We start from the raw sequence: 24,708 nt of genomic DNA on the forward strand, positions 1-24,708 counted from the left end.
GTAGCCTTTGTTACTGTAGTCCCAGCTCTCTGTAGGTCATTAACTAGGTCCCTCCGTGTGGTTCTGGGATTTTTGCTCACTGTTCTTGTTCTCATTTTGACGCCACGGGGTGAGATCTTGCATGGAGCCCTAGATCGAGGGAGATTATCAGTGGTCTTGTATGTCTTCCATTTTCTAATAATTGCGTCCGCAGTTGATTTCTTTACACCAAGCGTTTTACCTATTGCAGATTCAGTCTTCTCAGCCTGTTGCAGGTCTACCATTTTGTCACTGGTGTCCTTCGACAGCTCTTTGGTCTTGGCCATAGTGGAGTTTGGAATGTGACTGACTAAGATTGTGGACAGGTGTCTTTAATACTGATAATGAGTTAAAACAGGTGCCATTAATACAGGTAACGAGTGGAGCCTCGTTAGACCTTGTTAGATGAAGTCAGACCTCTTTGACAGCCAGAAATCTTGCTTGTTTGAAGGTGACCAAATACTTATTTTCCACTCTAATTTGGAAAAAAAATTCTTTAAAAATCAAACAATGTGATTTTCTTTTTTTTTTTCTTCCACATTCTGTCTCTCATGGTTGAGGTTTACCCATGTTGACAATTACAAGCCTCTCCAATCTTTTCAAGTAGGAGAACTTGCACAGTTGTTGATTGATGAAATACTTATTTGCCCCACTGTATATACAGTTTATCACAAAAGTGAGTACACCACTTGCATTTCTGCAGATATTTAATATATCTTTTCATTACACTGACACTGACAAAATGACACTTTGATACAATGAAAAGTAGTCTGTGTGCAGCTTATATAATACAGTTAATTTATTTTCCCCTCAAAATAGCTCAAAATATAGCCATTAATATCTAAACCCCTGACAACAAAAGTGAGCACACCCCTCAGAAACTACATCCCTAAATGTCCAAATTGAGTACTGCTTGTCATTTTCCTTCCAAAATGTCATGTGACTCGTTAGTCTTATTAGGTCCAGGTGTGCATAGGGAGCAGGTGTGTTCAAATTTATAGTGCAGCTCTCACACTCTCTCATACTGGTCACTGAAAGTTCCAACATGGGACCACATGGCAAAGAATTCTCTGAGGATCTTAAAAGACGTATTTTTGTGCTACATGAAGATGGCCAAGGCTACAAGAAGATTGCCAACACCCTGAAACTGAGCTGCATACATTGGCTAAGATCATCCAGCGTTTTAAAAGAGCAGGGTCCACTCAGAACAGGCCTCGAGTTGATCGTCCAAAGAAGCTGAGCGCACGTGCTGAGCGTCACATCCAAATGCTTTCTTTGAAAGATCATCGCAGGAGTGGTGTCGGCATTGCTGCAGAGATTGAAGAGGTGGGGGGTCAGACTGTTAGTGCTCAGACCATACGCCACATTCTACATCAAATTGGTGTGCATGGCTGTCACTACAGGAGGAAGCCTCTTCTGAAATTGGTACACAAGCAAGCCAGCAAACAGTTTGCTGAAGACATGTCAACAAAGTACATGGACTACTGGAACCATGTCCTATGGTCTGATGAGACGAAGATTCATTTGTTTGGTTCCGATCGTCTCAAGCATGTGTGGCGGTTACCAGGTGAGGAGTACAAAGATAAGTGTGTCTTGCGTACAGTCAAGCATGGTGGTGGGAATGTCATGGTCTGGGGCTGCATAAGTGCTGCAGGTGTTGGAGAGTTAAATTCCATTGAGGGAAAAATGAACTCCAACATGTACTGTGAAATACTGCAGCAGAGCATGATCCCCTCCCTCCAGAAACTGGGTCGCAGGGCAGTGTTTCAGCATGACAAAGACCCCAAACACACCTTCAAGACCACTGCTTTACTGAAGAGGCCTCAGGTGATGGACTGGCCAAGCATGTCTCCAGAATTGAACCCAATAGAACATCTTTGGGGGATCCTCAAGCGGAAGGTGGAGGTGCGCAAGGTCTCAAATATCCGACAGGTCCGCAACGTTGTCATGGAGGAGTGGAAGAGCATTCCAGTGGCAACAGGTGAAGCTCTGGTCAACTCCATGCCCAGTAGAGTAAAGGCAACATAATAGTGGTGGCCAGACAAAATATTGACAGTTGTTGTATGTTAATATTGACAACTTTCACTAAGGGGTGTACTCACTTTTGTTGCCAGGTGTTTGGATATTATTGGCTATATTTTGAGTTATTCTGAGGGGAAAAGAAATTAACTGTATTATATGAGCTAAACACAGACTACTTTTCATTGCGTCAAAGTGTCATTTTGTCAGTGTTGTCCCATGAAAAGATATACTTAAATATCTGCAGAAATGCGAGAGGAGTACTCATTTTTATGATACACTGTATATATATATATATATATATATATATATGTATATATATATATCAGGGGTCGCGTTAACCGAATATTTTCCGTCGTTGACCGGTTTTTTTAAAAACAGTGACGGAAAAAAATGAAGTCCATCCGTCATTTTGACAGGTTGCAATTCACACCCCAGACCACAGGGTGGCGAGTGAGCATATTAATTAGCTATTGAGTGTTTGCCTGGCACGGCCAGACTGTTCTGCCTGTATTTTTCAAACACTGAGAGAAAAGTCTGGGACACAGCCTCTCGAGTAGGTACAAAATCAATCGACAAATCAGATTTCTTTATTTGCGTGACGTGTTCTTCACGAGCAACGTCACTCTTGTGCGCCGAAAGTTGTCTACTATAACACTGATGGCGAACGGGAGAGCCGAGAATATGTTCCAATCCGCGGTAAATTCAGTTTTAAATGAGCTAAAACACATCGACACGAGTCACTGACAACAGTCTGTCTTGCGCTAGCCATGTTGAATAAACTCCGTTCTCCTCGTATGTTTACTTCCGCGTGCAAGTCCCTCGTCCTGCCCTCGTCGCTTTGCTAACGGCACGTCTGCCCGTCGCTGATTGGTGCACTCCGCTGTCTGTTTGCCTCTTGTTACGCTTGTTCGGACAGAATATTAATTAAAAATGAATGAAAACTAAATACTATTGAATATGTCATTATTATCATTTTAAAAATGTAAGTGACGGGTAAAAATAGATTATGACTGGATTTTTATGACACTGTCAGTCAAAATGACAGACAACGAAAAAGTCTAGCGCAACCTCTGATATATATATATATATATATATATATATATATGTGTGGCAACACGTGGTAGGGGTGTTCAAAATGTGTTTAAAATTTTTGCTCAACAACGCCACCCTGGGTTTGCACCAGGGAAATAACTAAGGTTAAAAACACGAGAAAGGCTTCACAGTTCGTGCTACAAGGAGAGCAAGAGGCAGTCTGCAAAGTACAAATTCTTTATTTTGTAAATAAAATAAATAAACAAATAAAAAGATTTTAAAATAAATAGCTGGGTCCGCAGGGCTGGGACTTACCAGTGGGGGCGAACCCCCAAAACACTGCAAATGAACACAACCGAAACAAAAACTCACGGCACACGGGGGGCTGCCATCACACCCACTGCAAGCCCTCAGCCCTGAACAGAGAAACGGGACAACAGTTATAATCATGCACATTAAAAGGGGCAATAGTCTCGTTTAGGCTATAATGTCCCGAACTGGGAGCACAGGAAAGCATACGCCCGTACTCAAGGCGCAGCCTGGAGATACCGTCCGTGAAATACCCGCTTTTCGGGGGTGGCAGAGCAGTGCGCACCCGCAACCTGTCCGCTCAGCACGGCGATGACGTCCGCTCCACCAACACGGAATAATTAGATGAAGGAAAATTAACGTTGAGCAAAGCAGCAGTGTCTCGTTATTGGCGGTCACCATGCAACATGGCCAGCCCGCAATCACTCCATGCTAAAAAAGAATATTGAAACGAATCGTGTTAACCAACGCTGGTCTAAAATAGTTTAAAAGACGCCATACATACCGATCCGAGTCAGTGATCCCGCATGACAAAGTTAGAAGGTGGGTCCAACTTTGTCTCACGCTAATCAATAGCGCCAGGTGTGACATGTTTACACCAATGGCAGCAGGAGGAAATTCTCGCTGGTCGTCACAAAACTAAAGCGATCGGTACATTTTAGTTAACAATAAAAAGTTCACAGCCATGCGCGTTTTTACCTGGCTGATAGCTGAAGGAGCATAAGCGAAGCAATCGGACGTGGGAAACCTCGACACCAAAGAGCAATTGATAGGGTCAAGATAGTTCACTCGTTATATAAGGGTTCTACAAACTGATTGGCATGCTGGGCTGATTAGTCCAAAGTGACAACAGGTGGACAATCTGACCCTACTGCCACAATCTGCCCCCCGCCAATTGCATCGACGCCCCGACGATGCACAGAAAACTCAAAATTTAACTCCATGGTCTAAACAGTGATGAAGCTATAGTTGAAACCGAGCCCGTGGCTTCAGGTCCCGAGTTCCTAGTAGACCTAGGTAGATGGTGTGGATTTGAGTGTTGGCCAGCTGTTGACCTCAGTGTCCGACGAACTGCCACCTCATCAGCACTAGAGGGAAACGCCAACGGGGTCCGATCCATCTCCACCCCAATTGGGGCAGAGGCCATTGGTGGAAACCTTACCTGGGAAGCATCTCTGGTAACTACAACGGTGGGGATGGTATGAGGAACTTCCTGCCTCACCAAAACCAGATCACCATCATATTGAAAATCATCATTGTCAGAGGAATCATGAGGGGATGGGCCAGGGGCTGCGGCACCTTTTGGGTCATCCACTCCAACTGCAGCCTTCAGGAGGGATCGATGGACATTTTTGGTTTTACTCTGGTCCCCCACCGGGGCAATCGTGTACACAGAGCCCCCTGCTTTTGGGGCCTTAAGAACCCTGTAACACGTTGCACCCCACAAATCCTGGATCTTATGTCGCCCTTTGGCACTAAAATCGCGCAACCACACCAATTGACCCTCTTCCAGTGCAGTATCATGGACATGTCGGTCATGGTTGTTTTTGCGCCGTTGAGCAGAGACTCTCAGTCTTTCTCGGGCACCTACAAATCCCACCTGTAAACGAGCTTGATGTTCTTGAACCCAATCGTTGACACTGCCACTAACCGGGTCTTGAACGCGTCCCAAAAAGAAATCGACTGGTAGCCGAGGCTCCTGCCCAAACATAAAAAAATGTGGACACTCACCAGTCGATTGATGGGGGGTAGTATTATAAGCGTACAAGAGCTGGGGGAGGCATGTATGCCAATCCCGCTTCCGAGAAACGGGGAGGGTTCGCAAAAGATTGTGAAGGGTGCGATTGAACCGCTCACACTGTCCGTTACCAGCTGGGTGGTATGGAGTAGTTCGAGATTTCTCGACTGCATACAGCTGACAGAGCTGCTGAATCAGGGTACTTTCAAAATTTCGTCCCTGATCAGAATGAAGCCGTGCAGGCACACCAAATTTGCAAAACCATTCATTTGCCAAGACTTGAGCCACAGTGGAGGCTCGTTGGTCACGGGTCGGAACAGCAACCGTGTATTTGCTGAACACATCGGTCATAACTAAAACATTCTCCAGCCCAGTATGGGTGGGTTCCAATACTGTAAAATCAATGGCCACAATTTCATTTGGCCGAGAAGCCAGCAAATGCCCCATGAAACTACGAGCTACAGGCTGGGCATCTTTAGCGACCTGGCACCTCTCACATGCCTGACACCATCGTGTCGTATCAGTAGACATACCCGGCCAGTACCGCCGGCCGCAACAACTCCAAAGTTCTTTCAATGTCTTGATGACCCTGCCTTTGATGGACTTCAGTCAACACCTCGTTTTTGAGGGCCGCTGGCAACAGCAGCTGCCAGACTGCTTCTGCACCATCAGGACGCAAAACCTGGCGATACAATGTGCCATCCTTTTCCACCAAACAATCCCATTGACTAAGTACTGCCAAGGCCGAGGGAGACAGTTGTTTACGCTCCTCCTGGTTCGGACGTTGCTTCAGAGTCCAAAATGCCCTTACTTCCTGGAGGACAGGGTCGGCCTGCTGGAGTACACAAATCTCGTCAGGGGCATGACAGGGCAAAGCCACCATGGCAGCTTGAACTGCCCTAGAGTCTTGCCCCCTCAAAGCCTCCTGCAAAGGTGTCGGAATGGAGGTGCTTGGTAGCATGGCCAGCATGTCCTGTGAACCAGGAGGGTGTTGACGAGACAGAGCATCGGCATTTTTGTTGCTGCGCCCAGCACGATACTTGACTTCAAAGTCAAATGTAGCCAACTGAGCTGCCCAGCGCTGCTCTGTGGCACCAAGTTTAGCCGATGACAAATGGCTAAGTGGGTTGTTGTCAGTAAAGACAATACACTTATTACCAAGCAGGTATTCCAGGAACTTTTCAGTCATGGCCCACTTAAGTGCCAAAAACTCCAATTTCATGGAGCTGTAGTTGGACATGTTGCGCTCAGTGGGCCTCAGGCCCCTGCTGGCATACGCGATGGGCCTGACTACACCCCCTTGCTCCATAGACAACACCGCTCCGAGGCCACCATAGCTTGCGTCAACCTCCAGTATAAAAGGGAGGGAGAAGTCTGCATACGCAAAAACAGGTGTTGTAGTCAGCTTGCATTTAAGCATCTCAAAGCTTTGCTGACAGTCTTCCGACCAGTTTTCCACAACAGCACCCTTTGATCCCTTTCGCGATTTGGAGCCATCGCATGCGGCAACCAGCCGATGTAAGGGGGCAGCCAACTTGGCAAATCCCTCCACAAAACGACGATAGTAGCTAGCAAAACCCAGAAATGACCTTAGTTCTGAGACCGTTGCTGGAGGTTGCCAATTAGCCACCACCTCCACCTTGCTAGGATCTGTTGAAACACCCTGCGATGAGATCACATGCCCCAAGTAGCGCACCTCCTTCTGAAAGAAAGAACACTTACTCAGGTTTGCTTTCAGCCCTTCATGCTGTAACCTCCCAAGTACTACTTCCAATCTCTCCAGGTGTTGCTCAACGGTGGGGGAGAAGACCACGATGTCATCTAAATAAAGCAGCCAAGACCGACTTTGTTGGTCTCCAAATATTCGCTGCATCAGCCGTTGAAAAGTGCTGGGAGCGTTACAGAGGCCAAAGGGCATGCGATTCCATTCGAATAGACTGAAAGGGGTACAAAAGGCAGTTTTGGGCCGGTCACTTGGGGCCACAGGGACCTGGTTGTAACCACTGGCCAGGTCCAAGGTTGAGAACCACTGAGCACCGGTCAGTGCGTCAAGGGACTCCTCAATACGAGGGAGGGGAAAGGCGTCCTTCCTGGTCTTGCTATTCAGCTGTCGGTAGTCAACGCACATCCGAAGACTGCCATCCTTCTTCCTTGCAAGCACAATAGGAGATGCGTAAGGGCTGCTACTTTCACTGATTACTTGAGTTCCCAACAAGTTGTTAATATGCTCTTTCACAACCTCATATTCAGAGGGTGGAATACGCCTGTAACGCTGCCGGACAGGGGTATCATCATTAAGAGGGATCTCATGTGCAATCAGGTCAGTGCAGCCAATATCGCTGTCGCCGGCTGAGAAGACCGAGGAACACTTTGAGAGGAGAGCCCTCACCTTACCTTGCTGCTCAACAGGCAAGGTGGACAAATCCATCGTTGCCATCTGCTCAGGAACAGAGGTCATCACCGACTGTGACGCCATGAGTGCAACCTTAGATGGCACTCATGAGTGCAACCTTAGATGGCACTTTGGTCACACCTGCCGGTAGGCTCACCACATTGACCTCCTCCAGACTGCCAACAGCCGTACGAGGATAGAATAGAACATCCGTTAACCCGACATTCACGATAGGGATATAAGCGGTGCCCCTTTCCACACGTACCAAGGCTGGAGAGGCTAGCAGTCCAGCCGGAAGGCCTGAATCTAAGGGCTCAAACAAAACCGTAGTTCCAGAGTAAAGTTCAGAACACGTGGCCGCCACCATTTTTGTCACTCCCCCAGGGATCCGCCACACCTTCTTGCCACGCACCCGAACCCTACCAGCGACCGGCAGTGGGGCCTGCATAGTTGCTTGGTGGCACCTCTGAAGCGCCTGCAGGATGAAGTCTGGGGCCTCAGATACTGCAGGCGACTCAAATAAGGCTGGTCCATGTTGACTGAAGAGTTCTTGATAGCATCTCCTAAGCACATTCATTCCCAACACCCCAGGGACAAGATCAGAGTTGCCATCAGGAGGATCCCTAACCACCAACACACCACAATGTGGCATAGGCTTTCCACAGAGCTCAATTTCAAGCTCCAAATAGTCTAGATACGGAATGGCCAGCCCGTTAGCGGCCCGAAGCTGTAGCCAATTACAAGAATGCAGCTTTTCTTGGCCCCAGGGCTCAAATTGACCACGGAAGCAGCTTTCTGTTATCGTTGACACCATGGATCCAGTGTCAATCAAACAAGGGACACAAACTCCTCCCATACTTACACTCAGCTTGGGGCAAGAGGACATTAGCTTTACCATGTCAGAGCCAGTGGCTACACCCCTCGAACTGTGGCGCCGCAATTCGGCGGGTGCTAGTTTTCCGACGGCTGAGGTGTGTGAATCTGCTGGCTAAACCTGGGCAAAGATGTAGGTTGTTGGGTGCCAGGAGGTACGCGAACCCCATCACACTCTCTGGCAAAATGGCCAGGCTTCCGACACCGTCTACAAATGATAGGACCACGGGAAGCGGGGTGATCTGGAGTTGGGCAATTGTCTGGGTGAGTCTATTCAACTGCTCTTGTTGGATTTTAAGCATCTCTCTCAACTCGCTTAGGTCAGATGCCTCAGGTGGATTGGTCGTCCCTGGAAGACTTCTGACCCCATATTGAAGGCTGAGGACAGAAGGGACGGAATGACTTCTACTCCTATTTCCACCCGGGCTACCCTCACGCTCCCATCGAATTGCCTCACCCCGCACCTAGGCTGCCTACGCACAAACTGTTTTAATTCGCGCCGCAGAGCACCATCAAGTACATACTCAATAAATTGGTCGTGCAGCAGGATGTCCGAATTTGGCATGTCAGTGGGTGCACAATGTTTTACCGAAGCCATGAGACTCATCAATGCCAGGGAAAACTCCAGCAAGGTCTCCCCCTCCTGCTGCCGCCGTGAAAAGAATGCCTCCTGCAAGGCCACTTACGAGTCGGAGCAGCCGTACAGCTCCTGTAACACGGCAATAATTTTGGCTGGGTCTGCTCGCTCGGCAGTAGATCGAAATTTTATCTCCTCCCGGGCCTCCCCCTCAAGGTGATCAAACAAGAAAAACGCCTGATCGGCTGTAGACAAATGCCGTGCTCTCATACATGCTTGAACCTCTTCCAACCACTCTGTTAAACCCACCCCTGTTGTTCCCCTAAACATTGGACATCTACCGTCCCTGGGAACAAACACTAATCTCTCCATAACGGTGGCCGTAGATTGTGCCGAGGCCGACTCGGAAGTTGAGGGCCCCATGTTAGGGCTAGGCCTAGCCATGGCCTGTTCCCGCCGCAGCTGTTCATTTTCTGCTCTCAACTGGGCTACTATATCCCTCAACTCCTGCATTTCGCCTTCCATAGCTGCACCGTTTAAAAAAAAGAGGGAGAGAAAAAAAAAATTTAGGGGCAGTTATTGCTAGGGCGGTACCACGAGCAAAAAAAAAAAATTATATATATATATATAGAGTGGTGAGAATTACCGTTCCAACCACAGATAAAAAAATATGTTAAAAAAAAAAAAATTGAACACACGAGACCGACTGCTGCTTTGGTTCACGAAGTTAAAAAGCACCCTCAAACTATAAAAACAAGGGAATAAAATAAACCCAGCCTTTGCTCTCAATGTAGCGTCCTGCCAACAACGCCAGAATGTGGCAACACGTGGTAGGGGTGTTCAAAATTCAATCAAAAATTTTGCTCAACAACGCCGCCCTGGGTTTGCACCAGGGAAATAACTAAGGTTAAAAACACGAGAAAGGCTTCACAGTTTGTGCTACAAGGAGAGCAAGAGGCAGTCTGCAAAGTACAAATTCTTTATTTTGTAAAAAAAAAAAAAAAATAAACAAATAAAAAGATTTTAAAATAAATAGCTGAGTCCGCAGGGCTGGGACTTACCAGTGGGGGCGAACCCCCAAAACACTGCAAATGAACACAACCGAAACAAAACCTCACGGCACACGGGGGGCTGCCATCACACCCACTGCAAGCCCTCAGCCCTGAACAGAGAAACGGGACAACAGTTATAATCATGCACATTAAAAGGGGCAATAGTCTCGTTTAGGCTATAATGTCCCGAACTGGCAGCACAGGAAAGCATACGCCCGTACTCAAGGCGCAGCCTGGAGATACCGTCCGTGAAATACCCGCTTTTCGGGGGTTGCAGAGCAGTGCGCACCCGCAACCTGTCCGCTCAGCACGGCGATGACGTCCGCTCCACCAACACGGAATAATTAGATGAAGGAAAATTAACGTTGAGCAAAGCAGCAGTGTCTCGTTATTGGCGGTCACCATGTAACATGGCCAGCCCGCAATCACTCCATGCTAAAAAAGAATATTGAAACGAATCGTGTTAACCAACGCTGGTCTAAAATAGTTTAAAAGACGCCATACATACCGATCCGAGTCAGTGATCCCGCATGACAAAGTTAGAAGGTGGGTCCAACTTTGTCTCACGCTAATCAATAGCGCCAGGTGTGACACGCTTACACCAACGGCAGCAGGAGGAAATTATCGCTGGTCGTCACAAAACTTAAGCGATCGGTGCATTTTAGTCAACAATAAAAAGTTCACAGCCATGCGCGTTTTTACCTGGCTGACAGCTGAAGGAGCATAAGCGAGGCAATCGGACGTGGGAAACCTCGACACCAAAGAGTAATTGATAGGGTCAAGATGGTTCACTCCTTATATAAGGGTTCTACAAACTGATTGGCATGGTGGGCTGATTAGCCCAAAGTGACAACAGGTGGACAATCTGACCCTACTGCCACACACATATATATATATATATATATATATATATATATATATATATATATATATATATATATATATATATATATATATATATATATATATATACATATGGCGGAAAACACTCAGGTGACTTGAAGTTCCGCTCTGAGACCCCCAATTTGGCCCAATTGGAAAGATTAAAATCTCAATTTTCTAGGAGAAGACAAATTTGGAACAGGAAGGCATTTAAAAAAATAAATAAATAACGGCAAAACCCTAACCGGAGGTAAGAGCGTAATAGAGCATAATTAAAGATGGTATGATTTTAACGAGATATATTCACGTACTTACCTAGTTTCGATCCAAAAACTCCATGTAGCATGTATCACCGAGTGTCAAGACACAGCTGTGAACGTTGACAGCCAGATTTTTGGGGGATTTTATGGGTGAAACATGGTAATATAACAAGGGTCGTGATGCAGAAATCGCAGATATCAAGGATTGGTCGAGATTGTTTTTCATATATTTACCCTTTTAAACTATTTTTTTCAGTTTTTCTTTGTTTTGATCGATTATGTATCATCTAAAATATTGGAGAAAATGTGACAGTAACAACAAAAAAATACAATTAAGCGATAGTTATGAGGTAGATATCCGTGACTCTTTTACAGACACAATTTTTTTCATTGTGACGTAATTTGTTTAAAGGTTTAAAATATGCGAGTGAATAATTTTTTAAAGTAGTTTTTTTTTTTAAACTAAATATTAGACATTAGTTAATGATTCTAAGCTAAAACTGACAGACATTTCGAATAATAAATATGTATAATTACTTACCGTCTTTTTATGGCTGGGTTGAAACAAAAGCGGTTGCGAGACATCTGTAAACGGTGTCTTCAGGGTAAAACGGACAAATTGAAAATAGTTCAGGTGCTTAATGCGCCATGAATCTGCTATGGCAGCATATAGACATATTGTTCTATCAAACACAACAGTTCTTTTGGCTTAAAATACAGCAGTTTATTTTAAAGAGGGGTGCAAGAGCAGAAACCCCAGTGCTCCAATGACTACGGGCACCACTATTGCTTAACCTTCCAGGCTCTCTCAGGCTCTTCTTTGACCCCTTGGTATTTTTTTAATTTCTCATGTTCCTTTTTCCTGATATTGCCATCGTTAGGGGATTGCTACATCCATCACAACGGCTTTCCTTTGCTGCTTATCCATGATCACGATGTCCGGTTGGTTGGCCACGACAATCTTATCAGTCTGTATCCGGATGTCCCACGGGATTAAAGGCTTTTCTTTTTCCACTTTCTTGGGAGGTGTTTCCCATTGCGATCTAGGGGTCTCCAGTCCATACTCTGCACAGATGTTTTCTCTACATAATACTGGCTGCTTGGTTATGGTGTTTCATGTATTTTTTTCCTGCCAGTATCTTACTGCCTGCTATTATGTGTTGGAGTCTTTCAGGGGCTTTTTGCACTGCCTGCACCTGGGATCCTACGTGATGTGGTATATCTGGGCCTCTATTGCTCTGGTGCTCAAGACCTGCTCTTGTTCTGCCATGATTAGCCCCTTTGTGCTGTCTTTCAGTCGAGCCTACCTCTCTTACCAGTGGTAGGACTTGTTATCATCTGCCATTTATTCAGTTATCTGTCGGTGGTGTATCCCATGCATAGGTTTTTCCTCCCATGATGGTTCCTCCAACTCCTGTGTTTCCAGTTTCCAGTGCCTGAGACATTCACTAGGTCAGGGGTGGGCAAACTATTCCTCAAAGGGCCGCAGTGGGTGCGGGTTTTTGTTGCAACCCATCAAGATGACACCTTTTCACCAATCTGGTGTCTTACAAGTACAATCAGTTGATTGGAGTCAGGTGCTTCTTGTTTCCTCGGACCCCTCATTAGTAAACCTGCCTGTGCTGGATCAGTTGTAACAAAGACCAGGACCCACTGTGGCCCTTGAGGACTGGTTTGCCTTAATCTGCACCAAATGCTCCATCACTTGGGGCCATCTTCATGATGTATTCGTGGAGCTTTGATGTTTTGCCTTGGATTGTGGTCCTGATGCTTACTAACCCTCGGCATCCCTTCTTGCGCTTAGTGAATAGCCTCTGTATACTGGATTTGAGGTGGAACCCTCCGTGTCCTGATAGCATAGCTGTTAATTGCTCAGATCTTGTTCTTGCCATTGAATTGACTTCTCAGGCCCTGTCTTACTCGTTGCATATACTTGACCATTGCAGCTGTCCCTGTGGCCTCTTCGTGGCCATTTGCCTGTGGTATTCCAAGGTACTTGTAGCTATCCTCAAGTCCTGTGGGAGGGTAACCCGTTTGCCTGGACTACCTTCCCTCTCTTTGTGACAATTCGGCCACATTTCTCCTGTTCAAATAACATTCCAATGTCCCCACTGTGGATCCTGGTGGTGTGGATCAGTGAGTCAATGTCTTGCTCACTCTTAGCGTACAGCTTGATGTCATATACTGTATGTAGTTATATAGATATGGGATTAAAACAATCTAATTAATTTATCTTGACTAATCACGGTTTAAACATACAGCAATATTACCTACTACTTTAATTGGGACAAGCACTAAAGAAAACTTATGGATGGAAAATGACTTTAACCCTATTTTTACACCCATTGCAATACGTAAAATTCCAAATGGATCATGTGCTCACTGTGATGTCTCACTTAGGTGCCCCTTATGAAATTAGAGGTGTATCTTGAAGTCAAAATTAGTAACAGAATTGTGCTTGTCCTTTGACAGCTAATCGTGAGACGCCTGAGAAGTTTCTTATCAGTTAATATGGGTGATTACCAAAGAATTTCACTCTTCATTGTCTGCCAGGAAGGCTAATTATTTTATCAGAGAAATTTTAATTAGCTGTATCTCTAGGTTGTCCAGAGAGCTGCAGAAGCCGTGCCAGTTAGCAGCGTATGAGAATGTGATGCTTTTCTGACGAAGGAGCGGCTCCACACTGCAACAGAAAAAATACAGCCCATAGAGTCAGAATGAGCAAACCGCACTCACGATGATAAAAATGTCTCCGTGTGACATTCTGCAAAGTCTTCAGTACAGCTTCAGGGGATGTCGATATAAAACCTCTATTGTAAGAAGGACTGTGATTTCAGAAGTTTGCAATAAAAGGTCCACTATAGAATCTGATTTCTTCACACACCTCATCATTAATTCAACGATGCACCATTTTGTCGATGTGGTGTAATGTTAATGTATTTTATAAGATTGGACCACATCCATGCAAGGGTTAAAAAGTGAAGGTGACTGATGAGCAACTCATGATTGATTTGGCAGAAGATGGAGTCACAAGCGTGCTCCACCCAATCACTGAATTACAGGGTTAACTCCCAGTCATCTCCATTATTAATGGCAAAGCAGCTCTTTTCTGGGGGTTCACAAGAATGTCATTTTTTTTTAAAGACACGCCTTCACATCCTCGTTGCACGGTAAATTTGCGAGGCCAGTGAAAGACAGATGATTGATGGGAAGGATAGTTTGTTATCGTGTGCATTCAGAATTGATAATTGCCAATGTGACCTTTGATCTTCTTGATTAACAAGGACGGCTCGACTGCTGCGGGCCGGTTCTAACAGCCCTTTGTCAGCATGATTTCTGTGGCTCTTTTGTGTTGAATAAATCACACAGATATGCTATCAGTCTTTCACATTTTCTTCCCTATAGACAGAAAGAGAACCTATGAAATGATAATTATTTCCCGTCCTTGTACTGGTTGGGATTGTAGATCTTATAACTAAGAAAAGGAGTTGGTTGTGTTATGATAATTGAAAAATCTATATACAGTAGGCTACTGTATTGATTGAATAGCAGAAGGTACAGTGCTGGCCAAAACAATTGGCACCCCTGCAATTCTGTCAGATAATGCTCAATTTCTCTCAGAAAATGATTGCAATTACAAATGCTTTGGTAGTCATATATTCATTTACTTTGCTTGCAATGAAAAAACACAAAAGAGAATGAAAAGAATATTAAATCATTATCATTTTACACAAAACTCCAAAAATGGGACGGGCAAAAGTATTGGCAACCTCAGTCTAAAACTCCATAGCACAACCTTTAAACAAAATAACTGCGAACAACTGCTTCCGGTATCCATCAGTGAGTGTCTTACGATGCTATGCTGGAATTTTAGACCATTCTTCTTTGGCCAACTGCTCCAGGTCTCTGAGATTTGAATGGTGCCTTCTCCAAACTGCCATTATCAGATCGCTCCACAGGTGTTCTATGGGACTCAGGTCTGGACTCATTGCTGGCCACTTTAGAAGTCTCCAGTGCTTTCTCTCAAACCATTTTGTAGTGCTTTTTGAAGTGTGTTTTGGGTCATTGTCCTGCTGGAAGACCCATGACCTCTGAGGGAGACCCAGCTTTCTCACACTGGGCCCTACATTATGCTGCAAAATTTATTGGTTGTCTTCAGACTTCATAATGCCATGCACACAGTCAAGCAGTCCAGTGCCAGAGGTGGCAAAGCAACCCCAAAGCATCAGGGAACCCCCGCCATGTTTGACTGTGGGGACCGTGTTCTTTTCTTTGAAGGCCTCATTTTTTTCCCTGTAAACTCTATGTTGATGCATTTTCCCAAAAAGCTCTACTTTTGTCTCATCTGACCAGAGAACATTCTTCCAAAATATTTTTGGCTTTCTCAGGTAAGTTTTGGCAAACCCCTGGCTTTTTTTATGTCTCTGGGTCAGAGGTGGGGTCTTCCTGGGTAGCCTACCATGGAGTCCCTTTTCATTCAGATGCCGACGAACAGTACAGGTTCACACTGTTGTACCCTCGGACTGCAGGACAACTTGAACTTGTTTGGATGTTAGTCGAGTTCTTTATCCATCATCCACACAATCTTTCGTTCAAATCTCTCGTCAGTGTTTCTTTTCCGTCCACATATAGGGAGGTTAGCCACAGTGCCATGGGCTTTACACTTATTAATGACACTGCGCACGGTAGATTCAGGTCTATGAAAATGGACTTGTAGCCTTGAGATTGCCCGTGCTTTCTCACAATTTTGCTTCTCAAGTCCTCAGACAGTTCTTTGATCTTCTTTCTTTTCTCTATGCTCAATGTGGTACACACAAGGACACAGGACAGAGGTTGAGTCAACTTTAATCATTTTTAACTGGCTGCAAGTGTGATTTAGTTATTGCCACCACCTGTTATGTGCCACAGGTGAGTAACAGGTGCTGTTAATTACACAAATTAGAGAAGCATCATATGATTTTTCAAAGGTTATCAATACTTTTGTTCGGCCCATTTTTGGAGTTTTGTGTAAAATGATCATGATTCAATTTTTTAAAATTCTCTTTTGTGTTTTTTCATTGCAAGCAAAATAAATGAATATTTTACTACCAAAGCATTTGTAATTGCAATCATTTTCTGGGAGACATTTATCATTTCATTATTATTGATGAAAATTGATTATGATTATTATTATGATTATTTCATTGTCATGCCGTTATCTGACAGAATCGCAGGGGTGTCAATACTTTTGGCCAGCTCTGTAGGTAGATAGACAAATCGGACAATCAGACAAAGCATGTCCAACAATGAGCTCACCTCACCACGACAAATTCTTATTTGTATTTAATTAAAATTTTGGTTGCCTCACTATCATTTACACCAGAAGATACTTCAGCCAGCCATACAGGTATTTGCCTGCATAACAGCGCAGGTGTTTGAGGGCTGGAGCATTGTTTTAATTTAGGCTTTAGCTTCCACATAGAAAAAAACAGACACACACTTTGCTATATAAGGACCAGCATTTCATTTAGTTGTTTCTTTGCGGCAAGAAAGAAGCAACAAATGTTAAATATCATTCCTACCTTTTCTCACAAATATCCTTGGGCCTCAACACATTTTTCAGCAGGATGTTATTTTCTTTAATTTCAACATGGCTGATGGTGTCGAATTGTGTTTTATGAGTCAGGTTGTTTTTTTCAGCCTGAAAGCTGTGAAAAGGCTCAATCTAGTTGCAGCAGTGCTTGCTTTGCCGGTAAGGAGCGTGAACATTTCAAGACAGGAGAGCTTGTCAATCCAGTGTGGAGGCAGTCGCTCATGGAAAATTTGCAAAGCCAAAGAGGTGGGTTTGTGGGAGTCTAAGGCCTGCTAGTTGGAACCGCATTCAAAGGGAGTGGATGAAGGCCCCAGGGATTCATGCAGAGCAGCATTGTCTTCGACAAAAAAACACACACAAAAAAAAGAACAGGAACACTGTGAGGGGGAAAAAAAACACCTTGAAATAAAATTCAGTATTCTACCCATCATGGAAAAGGCAAATAGAAATGTGAGTGGAATGTAAACCACAGATTGACACAGTTTAGGTCACACACGTACGCTTACTTATTTCTTTCCTGAAAGATAAATCATGCCAAGAGAATGCACTTTCAAAAGCCTGATGGTATCTCGTTGCAACTCAGTAATCCGACGATGCAATTGAATTGTTAACAAACGAGTGTATCAGCTCACAAATGTGTTTTGCCATGCTTCAAACTTATACACATGGCCAGTAAAAATAATACTATTTGTAGATAAAAAAAGTAACCTGATGATGCAATTGAATTGTTAACAAACAGGTGTATCGGCTCACAAATGTGTTTTGCCATGGTTCAGACCAGTAAAAATGATATTTTTAGTAAAAATAATGACAATATTAAAAAAATAACTAAATACAGGTAGTCCCCGGGTTATGACCAGTGTTGTCACAGATTATTTGAAAAACTAATTTACCGTATTGGCCTGAATATAAGACGGTGTTTTTTGCATTGAAATAACACTGAAAAAGATTCGCGGTTGAGACATTATACCCGTTCACGACGCCAGATGGCGCCAGATATCATTGAAGCGATGTTCTGTCATGACAGATCTCAGCTACTCTCCCCATTCACGACGCTATATGGCGCCAGATATCATTGAAGCGATGTTCTATCATGATAGATCTCAGCTACTCTTTTTAATTTAACCAGTTTGCATTATTTTATTGCAATGTTTTTCCTTATTCAGATTTGTTTCAAGACTACAGTTACAGTTAGACTTCACTGTGATGGTTAATGCAGTTATTGCAATTTTGTTGTTTTATCACAATAGATTGGTTTATTTACATTTCAAAAACAATTTCCAATCCCCTGCAGAAGCCAGCAGCGCACCAAAAAGAAAACATCCTCGATATCGTTCCACTTCGAGTGTGGTCAGACACAGTGGCCGCCATCTACCCCAGCTATTCTCCACATATCCAGACTTTAAGGTGTTTTCCGGGCAGGTGCATTGTACAGGTTCTGACCGCATTGTAAAGATATTGGCCAGGGCACACAGTGGCCAATCGACCAGTTCCGTGTCGTTACAGAATTTGAAGTCAATTGTCTGTGCATTTACAGCCAACAGTTGATCTGTCCTTGTGAGTTCTGTTAGCCTTTTTTTGTTTTTTTTTCCCTCTTTTATTTTTGCCCTCTTTTATTTTGGGTACACTCAGTTTTGTTTACAGGTTTGAGTTGCCACCCAGACATTATTTACCTTTTGTACAGTTCTTTTTATGTCCAAGAGTTAGCTTGAGTCAGCAACATAATTATTTAATAAAGTTTATTTATACCTCCTCTTAAAAACAGCCAATGACCCTGAGCTGGTCACTGCAGAATCTAGTTTGTTCCAAAGCTTTACACCAGAGTAAGGGACCGAAAGTGATTTTAGTGCTGTTCTAGCTTTACTGATTACTATATTAACAAAGTAACTAAGTTATTTTAAAAGTAATTTATCAGTTACTTTTTACCAATTTTTTTCTCCCTTTGCCACCTCAACATAAGAATCACAACAGAAAAATGTTATCGTATCGCACGTTCCGATAATTTAATTTAACGGGGAAGATCAGAATTTTTCACATAAGGCTTTATCTTCGATTTAGTGTAGTTTTTATTAGTCGATGGAGTTGATTTCAACCATCATTGATTCTCACTAGCCTAGCCACTCTGGAGCCCTGAAACTAACAAATAACTGACAAACTACATAGAACTTGTTGAAATCAACTCCACCGACTAATTAACCCCCTTAACTCGAAGATTAATCTTAATGTCAAAAATTCTGAATTTCGAGTTAGGGTTAGCAGCATATCAGTGCCAATGTAAAATAATGCAAATTGACTGCATAATAATCAACAACACACAAATGAATTGCACAGTGCAAAGAATGCAAAGGTGGGGGCGGGCGGGAAACCCGGACCCGGAAGTACGCAGTACACACACGTGGTCAATTTGGCCACAAGACGTGGCGGCAACTAAACACTTTACACCTAATCGGACTTACAACACATTCCATAGATACGAAACGAGCATGTAATCTCACAGCATAAATGTACAACACGAATATGATGATATGCCAACTTGTAGCGATGACGCCTCGTCGTAGCAACGGCAATGCTACGAAACAGCGCCACATGTAGGGGGTCCAACCTACCGCTGGAACTCTCCAGAAGGAAGGAAAAATACGTTCATTCATGGACATACACAGATCAGCATTCCCTCGCACATCTCAACAAGTGGTTGAACTCAGCTGGAATGTGCATCCGTGCTGGCAGCCTGGCACACGCCTTTCAGTCCCAAAACACTTAGCGCGTGTGACTCGAGACCAAAACAGGAAGTAACAGTGAGCTGTTGCCATGGAAACGAACAAGTAGCAGGAACCTTTGTAGCATTTTCTATTCAAAATGCTCTTTGTAAGTGACTACAATATTCTTCATTCTACATACATTTTGAGGCAATAACAAAATAGTCACGCACTGATACTAAGAAAGCTAACTTTAATCAGATTACTGGTTTGGAACAATGAACGCATTAGATTACTCGTTACTGAAAGAAAGTAATCAGATTACAGTAAAAGTAATGCATTACTGACAACACTGGTTACGACTTACTTGACTTACGTGACTTCAGCTTTACGAAGCCAGTGTCTCGTCCACCATTTTGTCTGGTGTTTTTTTTTTTTTCTTTTTTCTTTTTTTTTAATAATGTTGACTTTGGTTTTGGGACGTATGCTTTTATTTTGGCACAGGAAGCAGTACAATGACATTTGAGATGTTGTGGGGTATTTAGGTGTACTTAAGGTATAATTCTGACTTACGCTGAAATAATAATATAATAAATAAATGAATAAGTGAAGGAAAATATAATAAATTTACTTCATCGCTGTTACACACTGTTCTGAAGTTGCTTGCCATTGATGTCCCATGCCACATCGAGTACAGTGCATTTGAGCCCGTGCGTGAGTATTGGAGTTTAATCAAGCGAACAGTATACAAATAGAATTTAAATGCATACATGTGCATTTGCACAAACGTTTTAGTAGAATATGTTTATAGCATGACCACTTCCTTGTTGGCACAAGAAAACACATTCTTTTTATTTTGAAGAGTTGGAGAGATTGCTATAGCTTTGTAAAAAGATTCAGTAGTTTCGGCGAGAATGGAATAGGTTTTGTTTTTTATTGTTGTGAACTTCTACTACTGCTACGGCCACACAAAGATTTCATTTAGCTTAGCAATTGGAGACGTGAGAGCCAATTTTCGAATCTCCCAAACTTCTAAGAAAGCGCATCTATCAAGGTTTCATTGGCTGTGACGTGTGCGAACAGAATGCTATGACGACGCCAGCACTTCTGCCATAAGACAAGTTCAGAGTTTGCCACAAAATGCTCACTACCGCCGGGAACACACCCTTCCAAATGGTTTCAGACATGGCACCTTTCAAACTAAATTTTTCGAGCCTCCAGGGTTGTAGAACCAATGCCAAGGCAAAGGGCATTAATCAGAAAATAATGAATGAATTACACTTTTTTTTTTTTCTAATTAATGAATAAATAATTATTTATATGCATGCGTAGTTTTCTGCCTTTCGGATTTTCGGCCAAGTGTTTTCAATATTCTGTTTTCGGTTTCGCCATGAATTTTGCTTTCGGTACATCCCTAAGTTATTTTACTGCCTTAAAGATTAAAGATGGTCATCCATATTGTCAGATCTCAACACGGTCATTGTGAGATGCTTGGTAAAGTCATCCATTCATCAGAAAACAAACGTTGATGTTCTTAAAATCCCAGTCATGCAAACACACTTGCCCTCTCATATTCAACATTAATCAACTATATGTGTTTATTTAACCTCTGTGGCCCCATAAAATTGGTTTCCATTTGCACTTCCAATGTGACACTTTCAAGGTTTACTATCTACGCTGACGTCTGTACTGCTGATAAACATTTTACAATCGTATAGCTATTTTCCAATGACATTGTATATCTCCAAAAATGGTTTGCCATTGATTCTCTTACAGTATAAATTGTATTTTATGTATTCTGTTAGAGTACTAGATGTGAGACAGAAATACATTACAAACCTGTGCTGTTATTGTGACATTCATTCATTCATTCATTCATTCATTCATTCATTCATTCATTCATTCATTCATTCATCTACTGTACACTTATCCATAAGCAGAGTTTGACTTTTGTGGGATGGGGGGCAAAACATGTTGATGATCCCGAGACCAGTTTCAGCAATAAATGTAATTTAAAAGATATACAGTGTATATGTTGATACTGTTCATGTTTAAGCTCAGGTGTTGAAGCATTTGAAAGTTTAAATTTAAAGAAATTCTACGGTGCCTTGCAAAAGTATTCGGCCCCCTTGAATCTTGCAAACTTTCGCCACAATTCAGGCTTCAAACATAAAGATATGAAATTTAATTTTTTTGTCAAGAATCAACAACAAGTGGGACACAATCGTGAAGTGGAACAACATTTATTGGATAATTTAAACTTTTTTAACAAATAAAAAACTGAAAAGTAGGGCGTGCAATATTATTCGGCCCCTTTACTTTCAGTGCAGCAAACTCACTCCAGAAGTTCAGTGAGGATCTCTGAATGATCCAATGTTGTCCTAAATGACCGATGATGATAAATAGAATCCACCTGTGTGTAATCAAGTCTCCGTATAAATGCACCTGCTCTGTGATAGTCTCAGGGTTCTGTTAAAAGGGCAGAGAGCATTATGAAAACCAAGGAACACACCAGGCAGGTCCGAGATACTGTTGTGGAGAAGTTTAAAGCCGGATTTGGATACAAAAAGATTTCCCAAGCTTTAAACATCTCAAGGAGCACTTTGCAAGCCATCATATTGAAATGGAAGGAGCATCAGACCACTGCAAATCTACCAAGACCCGGCCGTCCTACCAAACTTTCTTCTCAAACAAGGAGAAAACTGATCAGAGATGCAGCCAAGAGGCCCATGATCACTCTGGATGAACTGCAGAGATCTGCAGCTGAGGTGGGAGAGTCTGTCCATAGGACAACAATCAGTCGTACACTGCACAAATCTGGCCTTTATGGAAGAGTGGCAAGAAGAAAGCCATTTCTCAAAGATATCCATAAAAAGTCTCGTTTAAAGTTTGCCACAAGCCACCTGGGAGACACACCAAAAATGTGGAAGAAGGTGCTCTGGTCAGATGAAACCAAAATTGAACTTTTTGGCCACAATGCAAAACGTTATGTTTGGCGCAAAAGCAACACAGCTCATCACCCTGAACACACCATCCCCACTGTCAAACATGGTGGTGGCAGCATCATGGTTTGGGCCTGCTTTTCTTCAGCAGGGACAGGGAAGATGGTTAAAATTGACGGGAAGATGGATGCAGCCAAATACAGGAACATTCTGGAAGAAAACCTGTTGGTATCTGCACAAGACCTGAGACTGGGACGGAGATTTATCTTCCAACAGGACAATGATCCAAAACATAAAGCCAAATCTACAATGGAATGGTTAAAAAAATAAACGTATCCAGGTGTTAGAATGGCCAAGTCAAAGTCCAGACCTGAATCCAATCGAGAATCTGTGGAAAGAGCTGAAGACTGCTGTTCACAAACACTCTCCATCCAACCTCACTGAGCTCGAGCTGTTTTGCAAGGAAGAATGGGCAAGAATGTCAGTCTCTCGATGTGCAAAACTGATAGAAACATACCCCAAGCGACTTGCAGCTGTAATTGGAGCAAAAGGTGGCGCTACAAAGTATTAACGCAAGGGGGCCGAATAATATTGCACGCCCCACTTTACAGTTTTTTATTTGTTAAAACATTTTAAATTATCCAATAAATTTTGTTCCACTTCACGATTGTGTCCCACTTGTTGTTGATTCTTGACAAAAAATAAAAAATTTTATATCTTTATGTTTGAAGCCTGAAATGTGGCGAAAGGTTGCAAGGTTCAAGGGGGCCGAATACTTTTGCAAGGCACTGTAAATATTCATCTTACCTCCTCAGGCGTTGTTTTGGCTAAGATAAGCAAAGGACTATAAAGTGCTCTAAAATGTTAGTCAGAGGATTTGTTCAAAAATAATTTTGACACATTATGAAATACTTTGGAGGATTTTGTTAATTTCACTCATTTTTGTTGTTTGTTTTATTGCTTTACGACTTTAATGGACAACATTTTACCAGCTTGGTCTTTATTTTAAACCCATTTGGCGGAAAACACTCAGATGACTTGAGGTTCTGCTTTGAGACCTCCGATTTGGCCAACTTTCAAAATTGTCCAATATGGATGTGTGATAGATCATTGGAAAGCTTAAAATCTCGATTTTCTGGGGGAAGAACATTTTTGAACAGGAGGGCATTTAAAAAAAAAAAAAAAAAAATCCCGCCCTTAGTTAGCTGGGATAGGCTCCAGCACCTCCGCGACCCTCGTGAGGAAAAGCGGCACGGAAAATGAATGAATGAATGAATAATAAAAAGCAAGTCCTTATCTGGAGGTGAGCGCACGCGAGAGCTGAATTAAAGACCCCATGACTTTAACGAGGTATTGTCGCGTACTTACCTTGTTTCGATCCAAAAATTCCATGTAGCATGTATCACCGAGTGTCAAGACACAGCTGTGAATGGCTACAGCTGGATTTTTGGGGGGATTTTATGAGTGAAACATGGTAATACAACAAGGGTCGCGATGCAGAAATAGCAGACCTCAAGGAGTGGTCCAGATTTTCTTTTTCATATATTTACCCTTTTAAACGTTTTTTTTTTTTTTTTCTTTTTTCTTTTTTTTTTTTTTGTTTGGATTGATTATTTATCATCTAACATATCGGAGAAATTGCGACAGTAACAATAAAAGTACAACTAAGTGATAATTATGAGGTAGATATCCGTGACTTTTTTACAGACACCATTTTTTTCATTGTGACGTAATTTGTTTAAAGTTTAAAATATGCGAATGAATAATTTCTTTAGTCGTGTTTTTTTTTTTTTTTTTTTAAACGAAGCATTAGACATCAATTAATGATTCTAAGCTAAAAATGACATTTTGAATAATGAATATAATTAGGTACATCCGTTTTGTGGCTGGGTTAAAACAAAAGCGGTAGTGCGACGTCTGTAAACGGGGGTTTCCAGGGTAAAACGGACAAACTACAAATAGTTTGGGGGCTTCATGCGCCATTAATCTGCTATGGCAGCATACAGACATATTGTTATATCAAACACAACAGTTCGTTTGGCCTAAAATACAGCAGTTTCTTTTAAAGAGGAGTGCAAGAGCAGAAACTGCTTTTTCAGTATTGTCTGTGTTTTCCGCCATATACAGTACATATATAGGAAAGTCAATTACATATAATGACATTTTTTGGCCACTGGAGGGGGCGGGGGGGGGGGGGGGGGTCACTTTTTACAGTGAAGATTGTTTTAAATTAGTTTGTAAATTATTTAACAATGTCTTCCACCATAAATGTGATTAATATTATACATAGCCTAGCCTACCTTACATACGGATGACTAAAACCCTATCATTCGTTTCATGATT

Source organism: Corythoichthys intestinalis, chromosome 10 (genome assembly GCF_030265065.1).
Source record: "Corythoichthys intestinalis isolate RoL2023-P3 chromosome 10, ASM3026506v1, whole genome shotgun sequence".
NCBI lineage: Eukaryota > Metazoa > Chordata > Actinopteri > Syngnathiformes > Syngnathidae > Corythoichthys > Corythoichthys intestinalis.